Source organism: Neomonachus schauinslandi, chromosome 10 (assembly GCF_002201575.2).
Source record: "Neomonachus schauinslandi chromosome 10, ASM220157v2, whole genome shotgun sequence".
Taxonomy (NCBI): Eukaryota; Metazoa; Chordata; class Mammalia; order Carnivora; family Phocidae; genus Neomonachus; species Neomonachus schauinslandi.
Window position 1 is genome coordinate 63,052,129 of NC_058412.1, and position 9,762 is coordinate 63,061,890.

Here is a 9,762-nt window from a genome sequence, read left to right on the forward strand (position 1 = left end):
CCTCAGTTTTAAAGTAGTTGCTTCTGAGAAGACATGCTGGCCCAGCCCAGGGAAAGCTGTTCACCCTCGGAACCCTATCTATTGCCTAATCCCACTTCATTTGCTTAGAGCACATATCATGTACCAAAATTCTCTTATCCCATTGTTCCTATCTTATCTCTTTCCTCTGTTGGACTCTTGAGTTTCAAGAGCAGAGACTATATCTGACTTGTATTATTCTGGTGTCCTCAATCCAGAATATGTGTACAATAAGTATTTGTTGAATAACTGAATGACCGAAAAAATAGGAAGAAATGAAATGAAATGAAGAGAAATGAAATAATACAATGGTGTGCATTGGATTCCCAGTTCCTCCAGTTGGACAACTTAGAGCAGATTTCTTTCCCTCCCCGTCCCCCAAAATGGGTGAAAATACCAACCCAGCATGTCTGTAGTGAAGATTTCTTGAAAAGCCTCATGAAATGAGCCCAGAACAGTGACTAGCCATTAAGAGTATCTCAAACACAAAAAAGCTTAGAATTGGAATGAAGGGCCGAGAAGCTGGGGCCAGACCCCTTGCGTTTGATTTCTGACTCTACTACTTCCTGGCTTTATGAGTTAGGCAAGTTCCTTTACCTCTCTGTACCTCGGCTTGCCCGCCTGTAAATATTTGTACTTACCATATAGAATTACCGTGGGGATTAGATGCGTTAGCACATTTATGGGTCTTAGGAAAATGATTGGCAACGGTAAATGGTCTAAAAGTGTTTGTTAAATCTGTGTTGGTCTTCCTTGAAGCATCTTTTACCTGGAGGGGATCAACCTGAACTAGTTATTAACAGCTCCTGGCATTGGTTCTGATGTTAGCCCACCTATCCCATGCCCGACATTGCTTAATTAAGTAGATCTGCAGGGTGAATGCAGCCTTGGGATGGTTTTCTCTGAACCCAAACTCCTGAATTTCTGTCCCTTCTGCCTCTGGGTCAGCCACTTCCCATGTTCCCCGTCCCTGCACGCATGCACCCTTATAATAGAGCCACTGAGAAGTTCTGCAAAGCTACCTGTAACCAAATTGGACCCAGCAGACCTATTCGGCACTACGCATGTAATGTAAGTGAAAGTATCAGACTTACATAAAAGTTAAAAGCATTTTTGCCTTGAAAACTCATGCATCCACTAGCTAGATTCTTCTATTAACATTCCTATACATACCACATACTCAGTTCATCTAGCTGTTCATCCATCGTTCATCTTGTTTTACATATATTTCAAAGCAAGCTGCAGACACCAGCACTCCTCACTCCTAAACACTTCAGCATGAATATCATTAACTTCATGTCAGCATCTGATTAGCATTTTTAATTTTTTTCTTTTGATGTAAAATTTTCCTACAAAGAAATACAAAAATTATAAATATGCTGTTAAATGAGTTTTGACAGTTGCATACAACTATGTAACCTAAACCCCTATCAATATATAAAATATTACCACCACTACAGAAAGTTCCCTAAAGCTTTTCCCAGTCAACCTTTAACTCCACTCCCTAATAACAATCATTGTTCGATATCCCACCACTGCCCCCCCATAGATTATTTTTCTTGTTCTGGAACTTCAAATAAATGGAGTAATTTGGACAAGGCTTCTTGTCCTCAGCACGAATTCTGAGTTTCATTCATGTTTTTGCATGTGTCAGCAGTTGCTCATTTTTATTGCTGTGTAGTATTTCATTATATGAATATACCACAGATTATTTTTATCTGTGCACCAGTGGATGGACATATGTATTTTTTCCAGTTTTACACCACTACAAATAAAGTAACTTTGAACCTTCTTACACAACTTACTTTCTTTTGTGGATATATATTTTTGTTTCTCTTCATCTACATCTAGGATTCGAATTGCTGGGTTACAGAGCAGGTATATATTGAACTTTATAAGGAAATATAAGACTTTCACCAAAGTGATTATAACACTGATAACCACAATGTACCAGAATTCCAGTTTTTTACCTCCTCTCCAACATTGGATGCACAGCATCTCACAGATTTTGCCCATTCTATGTTATCTGTCCTGTACGTTCTTTCCTCAGATATCTATGTGGATTGCGCCCCCACATACTACCAGTCTTTGCATGGTGACAGATGGTAACTAAACTTGTCAAGGTGATCACTTCATAATCTATATAAATGTTGAGTCACTGTGTTGTACACCCAAAACTAATATAATATTATATGTCAACTATATTTTGATTAAAAAAAGTCATTTTGTCAGTGCAGCCTTTCTTTTCTATCATATTTTAAATTTAAATTGCTCTCAGCATCCACCTTGCCAACCATCAACAAGATTATCTCCCTTACTTCCTTAATTTTCCCCGGAGAGTTTACGTACTTGTCAGTTTATCTGTTCCCCCTAGTGGAATGTGAGCTCCATGAATAGCAGGGAGTGTTTGCTGTTTCTTCCATATGTGTTTAAAAAAAAGGTGTATTCTGATACTGTACGGTGGATTGTTTTATAATGTAAAATGTAAATACCTGGCTCACAGTAGCACTTAATATATATTTATTTGAATGAGTGAATGCCTAGAAACAACTTGTGGAGTGGATAAAGCACAGCATTAGTCTCCTTGCAAAAGTGTACTTGTAGTAAAAATTCATCTAGCGACAAATTTGAGATACTTGAGTTAAACCTGATTGCCAATTAGAATGTGTCATTCTTTTCCTTTGCTTGAACCTAAAAAGGGACAACAGATGTGATAGTAATTCATCATGACTAGTAGTAGATGCTTTGATGCCTAGCAATGAAGGAATATCTTTGTCAAAGCCAACAAGTAAAACTTTTAAGAGAAGAAGTAGATAGTTTTCCAAACTAATTTTAACATCTCTTAAAATGTCTGGAAGACTTACATGGTAAAAATAAAAAGTCTGTGAAATGTTTGCAGCCCTTACCTCATTATGTATTGTGTATCACTCATACAGAAGAAACACATATGGCAGCTTAATTGTATATTGTTTCTCGAAATTGTTTTAAGATCTTCTTATCTTCCCAGCATTCTCTGCCTTGTTAATGAGGTTCTCATTTGAATATATTGAGAAAAGTTTCAGAATTGGTATAGCTGTTCAGTGAAACACTGTTAAACTTTTACTTCTATCTTTTTGCTCTCTGAGTGTTTTATTTTCTTTCGGGTATATTATAACTTTGACTCTTTTTCATCAGAATAAGGCCATAAATTCTCAAGGTAGTAGCCTTAATAGGGATATATATCATATATTGTGTTTGCTTTAAAAATTGTTTACATTATTGAATACAGAAGTCCTACTTCCAAGCGGTTAAGTTCTAAAAGGTGGTTTGAGAATATATTTATTTCTAAGTCCACAGAGTGTTCAAGGCAGGGAACATGGATACACAACTGACAGTTAGGAAGTCTGTTGTCTCCTTAAAGCTTTTAAAATAGCTTTTTAAATATTTTAAAAAAAGTTTTCTTCCTTGATGATATAACAGCAGTGACACTTTAAAATCATTAATGTGATTTTCTTACTTGCCTTTGTGAACTTATAACCTTGGCCCTTTTCTGCCTGAGACGTCCATTACTTCTGGAGAGAGTGAAGATTTATAAAAGAAAGAAATAGGGCTTATTAAGGAAAGAATGTATAGAAAAATATTTAAAAATATAAATAGTGGCATTATTGTCCTTGGGTAGATTTTCCAAATTCTTTTCCTTTTTCCCTCTCCTTTTTAGGATATCTAGGATCGATTAGTGAAAGCCCATGTCATAGTTTGATCTACAATGTAGACAAGATACGCATTGTCTATGACATCAAGACTATTTCTCCCATAGAAGGAAATCATAGCTTAGGAGAATTAAAAGGGAAAGCCAATTTCCATTCCTGAGAATTATGGGAAGATGGAAGGAGAGAGAAGCAGGAGATGACATAGGTATCCTTTGCTTATTCTTAGGAAACATCTTAATTTAAAAAAAAAAAAAGTCTAAGTCCCGTGAGAAGACTAGCATTTCATGTGATGTGGACAAGAACTGGATAAAATTTCAAGCACAATTTATTATAAGTGGGTCTTCAAGGAGAAAGTTAGACCAAAGATTTAAATGCATCTTAAAGAACAAAAGGAACTATACTGGGTGTGTGGGAAAGCAGGTGCTGGTGAGTTCATGTATGGAGTAGTCTTTTGATTACTGCAAGGCTAGTGAGCCCATTTCAAGTTTGCATGAGCAAATTCAGTTTTCTGAAATAGATATGATTTGCAGGCTTTGTGGCTATCACATGTCCTGCAGTTAAGATTACATTTTAGAAGATTAAAAAATATCTTGATATTAAACTGCTAAATGACTTGAAGAGACTTTTGCCCCTTTCTTTTAGAATGAAAGAATGTAGGGGCGCCTGGGTGGCTCAGTCGTTAAGCGTCTGCCTTCGGCTCAGGTCATGATCCCAGGATCCTGGGATCGAGCCCCGCATCAGGCTCCCTGCTCAGCGGGAAGCCTGCTTCTCCCTCTCCCACTCCCCCTGCTTGTGTTCCTGCTCTCACTCTCTCTCTGTCAAATAAATAAATAAAATCTTAAAAAAAAAAAAGAATGAAAGAATGTATAAGGAACTATAATCACAATAAAATGAAATGGCACATGCTTCACTTTAATTTTAAATAAAGTATTTTCTTTAGCAGTAACCTTTGTTCTCCATGCTTCTCGGATCACCAGATTGCTTATGCTGTAAAACTCTGCTATAACTTTCATAGCAGGAACTTAGATTAAGCTATATTGTCATTGTTTCCAGTCTCCTGCCAGCTCTGAGAATGAGGGTTGGAAACAGGCTAATGTTCTTATTTTGGGGGGTAGGATGTGAGAAGGGGAATAAGGCAGGCAAATCTGTCTTGTCAAAGAGAGATCTCCAGAATTCTCCAGGCTCAATTTCCTTGACAGAGCTAATGAATTCGGTACAGGTTGCCAGATTTAACACTAAAAAACACAGGATCACCTGTTAAATTTAAATTTCAGATACATAGTAAAGAACTATTTAGTATAAATATGTCCGTGAAATATTTGGAACATATAAAACAAAATGTATCCATTATTTATTTGAAATTCAAATTTGACGGGGCATCCTATATTTTATGTGGCAGTCCTACTTAGATGCTAACCGACCGGAAGATTCTTGGGACTATTGGCCCTGTTCTGCAAATTACAGATAGCCACAAGGCTCATAAATATTCCCATCAATATTCTCATTCCACCTCCAGCCGCCACAGCCAGAAAAGCTCTGGCCACTTCTGCACATCTATAATGGATGGTCGCACAGAACTGCTCCAGTTTCCTGACCAAGAGGAGCAAGCAAATGAACACCACCAACCCAGTTATCTGAAGGCCCGCAATTTCTTCTGCAGCGGGCTGGTTCACCCTAAGACTGTGGGCGGGGAGCTGGCAGAGGACCACAAAAGTGCCATGTTGGTCATGAAACAAATAGGGCCAGCAAGCCTGCCGCCTTCTATGCATGGCCATCAACAAGAACATGGAGGCCACCCTCAGCAGCATCGGGCACATGATCTGCAAGAACAAATACCACGGGATCTACACATGGCCACATAGGCAGACCCAGCACCATCCTGCATGGCCAGAAGCCTATAATGGTGAAAAGGAAGTGAACTATCCACCAAGAGATCTTGAGCAACCCCTACCCCTACCCCCAAGCAAGCAATAAAGATGTCAGCCAATTTTCTTAAAAAAAAAAAAAATTGCCATCTAGTCGTGCTAAACTGCAGCTAGAACAAAGATGGATTTGGATTATGAAGGACCTTCAGAATACCAGGTCAACTAACTGTACAGGTTTGCCATAGTGATTTCATTAATTTCACAATAATGTAATTCTATATCTTCATGTTTTTGGACTCTGCTTATTGTAGTACAGCAACCTTCTCTTTCCTATCTCACAGAAAAGGACGATAATTAGCTCAGTATTTGAATTAAGAACATTTATATTAAGGACAAGATTATTTCCACTTAAATGTCTTTTCAACAAACAGCACTGTGATCTATAATTTAATTAAAAAAAAGAATATTCACATTTTAGAGCTTATAATATAGACTGTAAAAACTGGAGTGGGAGAGGCATATCTGATAAAATGAGGGTTTTCCTGCCTTCCCATTTGGAAGTCTGGGAAGTGGCTTCCTTGAAAAGCTGCCCAGGGGCTCTGTTTCATTAAATCAAATGTGTTAGTGCTAAGGAGGAGCTGTGAGGTTCAGCTTTCTCAGCTACCCTTGGTTTCTAAGTGGCAATGATCCAGAAGTAACTGGTATCTTAATGGAGAACTTGCTAAGGGGGCCCATTAAATAGTAAGATGACTCTGGGTTGAAGGTTACAGAAGAATCCACCGAGCAAAGCCAAGAGGAGCCATAATAGGAACACAGAGGAGTCTGGACTACCAAATGAAGTGGTTGAGGTCCTGTGGTGGTAAATTTGAAGTATTGGTAAGAAAAAGGCAATGTCTTTGAGTTATACCAGCTGGTCACTTCTAGGAATGTAGTCTCATATCTGTACAAACTACATCATCCAGTGATCAGAAGACCTACTTTTCTCCCTGAAAAAGTCACATAAACTCCACCCTTCCCCCTGAAAATGCAGTCACCAGTGGGGGAAAAGAAGCAGAGAAAGGGGGAAGTTACTGAGGAATTGAGAACTGTTCTCCATAGAGATTTCTTTCTCCCACTGCCTCTATATTATGTATCTTAGATTTATTATATGCATCAAAATTCCTTTATAAACCCTTGTTTTTAATATGGTTGTGAGATCCTTGGGGTGTCTGGGTGGCTCAGTTGATTGAGTGTCTGACTTCAGCTCAGATCATGATCTCGGGGTCCTGGGATTGAGCCCTATGTTGAGCTCTGAGCTCAGAGGGGAGTCTGTCTGCTTCTCCCTCCCCCTCTGCCCCTCCCCCCAATCGTGTTGTCTCTCTCTCTCTCCCAAATAAAAATAAAATCTTTAAAAAAATATGGTTGTGAGATCCTTGAGGGTAAACACCATGCCTCAGTATGCTTGTTAAAATGCCTGGTGAGAAAAGACACATCTAAAGAGGTTGAATTGCACAGAAAAACATGGGAGCAAAAAAAGAGAGAGATGTGCCAAAGGCATCCATAGCTAGAATCAATCTCCTTCTCTCTCTTTCTTTTATCCAAAATTCATAGAAAATTCTAGAAAATGTAAGCAAGCAAAAACCAATTAAAAATCACCTGTAATTCCATTGTTCAAACGTGTTTTCTGTTAAATTTTTGTTACCCCTGCCTCCACCCCTTGCCTCGGAATTATATGAGGTATAAAGGTTATACTCTTGATTTTCAGTTATAGGTATAACCTAAACAACCCTCTTTGGTAATAAACCTAAATCTACATCTATTCTTAATGGCACAGCATGATTCTTTGCCTTAAATATTTTACAGATTATATTAGCCATTTAAGTAAATTTTTATTTTTATTATTTTAAACAATGATGTAATGGGAAGCCATATATATACATAATTGGTTGCATGGTGTTTATTGTTTTCTTTTGAGATCATGCTTCATTATTTTTTAACTCTATTTCATGTTTTTTCCATATGAATGCATATTATTTGTAAAGATTTTCTCCAGACCCTCATTTGTATTAATTTGGAAATATTCAAACTCTTCAGAGCATTGTATCTTCTTATTTATTTATTCATTTAATAAACAGTTTGGAACCTCCTATTTGGTTGGCACAAATGAAGGTAACAAATATGGCTTTATAGTCTAGTGGAAAGAGTCATAGAAAAACTCAGGTAATCAGAAGAATAAATAAGTGATTTATATTTGCAATGAGAGTTATGAGATAGTTAATCTAGTGGATAGTCAGGAAAGGTGTCTTCATGAATGGAAATTTAAGCTGAGACATGATATGGGCAAACTGTAGGAGGAAGAGCATTAGAAGAACCAGTTTGTACAAAGGTCCTAAGGCTACACATTTTTGAAGACCTGAAATATTGGCATGATTAAAGCATAATGAGCAAGGGACACAATCATACAAGAGGAGCTAGGAGAGTCTTGTAGACTTTGGTAAGGACTTTAAATGCTGTGGGTTGCATTGTGCAGCTATTAAAATTGTAGTCATCTACGAAACATATTTGTAATTTGCCTTAGGAATATTTTAAATCATTTCATGTTTATTAAGAAACAGGTAGCCATGTCATTTTCCACTGTGAAACAGTTCTAATTAATTAAGATTTAAGACAATAGGGATCATTAGAGGTACACCATTTAAAGAGGCAATGATTCAGTCAGATTTATGTTCTAAACACATATTTGGGTTTGTCTGTTTTTTTTTTTTACCTGTATATAATGGAAGCATACATCTTATATGTGCTGTAATTTAAGTTCATCTTTAATTTTAACCCTGAGTTTTATCAGTTCTGATGACTGTTGCATTTATAGCAGGATGTGGCTCTATAAGAGGTGGGGTAGAGCCAAGACCTAACTGGATCCTTCCAGCAGGTGAAGGCTCTTGCCTACAGGAAGATATCACAGGATGTGATTTTACAAAGACAATTCTTTCTGTGCCAGGCTAGATTTTGAGAACTACATAGAAAATTAGGAAACTATTTTGAAAATGTGAAAATTTTGAAAACCAAAACGGACCAATTCTTACACAAATGCTTAGGAGTATTTCGTTTAGGAGTGTTTTTCCTGAATTGAATTATACTGCTTTCCTTTATTCTTCCTTCAGTGGCTTTAACCAGTGAGTTATATAACTACATACCCAAAATAGAATTGCAGAGCCCTGTATCTATCAAAAAACCAACACAGAACCAAGGATTAAAAGTTTATGGCAATACTCTTCTTAGAATATATTATGGATACTATTTAATTAATTCCTACTCTATTAGACACTGTGTTTCATGCTTCTCATGGATTATTAGCTCCATTTGTCATATCAACTCTGCAAGATAGGAATGGACATTTCCATTTTCTATGTGAGGAAACTGAAGGTGCATCACTTTCTCAAAGTCACAGTACCTTAAGTGGCAGAGCTAAGATTCAAACTACATCTGTTTGTTATACCAAGATAGTAGTAACTTTTCTATTACACAATTTTCTTTGAAGGAAATTCCTGTAACATCATGTCTCATCATCAGGGACTCTACTAGCCATATGGCATCATTTTTGTGCCAATTTCAGAGAGCGCCTCCCAAATGTATTCTGTACAGCCTGGTGCCAAAGTATATGACTTGGCAAACAGAGCACACACACTGAACTTCAGTCTCCACTCACTCTCTTAACCAGGATCCTAGGGATGTGAACATGTACACGACTGCAAGTGAAGACTTCAAACATGATGGAAAGTATATTATATCCATAAGTGATCTAAACCGAAATAAGTCTACTTATATTTGAAAACCAATTAACAAGTTGAACTGCAATAAAACAAAAATAAGTCCTTAGCTTTTCCCGGTGAATTTGGTTATTCTGAATATTAAATTTTATTCCCAGGCATAATTCAGAGTACAGCGTTCTGTTATATCCTGACAAATTCTATACAACGTTGTTAATTATGTATCTGGTATCTGCTTCATAATGGGATTTAAGCTTGCTTTTTCCAACTTCCTTTTCTAAATTATTAAATCTAGGTGAAGTAAAATACCCAATTAAGTTTCATTTTATAATATATATTTATTAATTAAAAAGTTAACTATGGAAAATTACAGACATTGAAAGAGTAATATAAGCCTTAGGCAACTATAATTAACAGGAATCAAAACACTGGCTTCATTTGTCT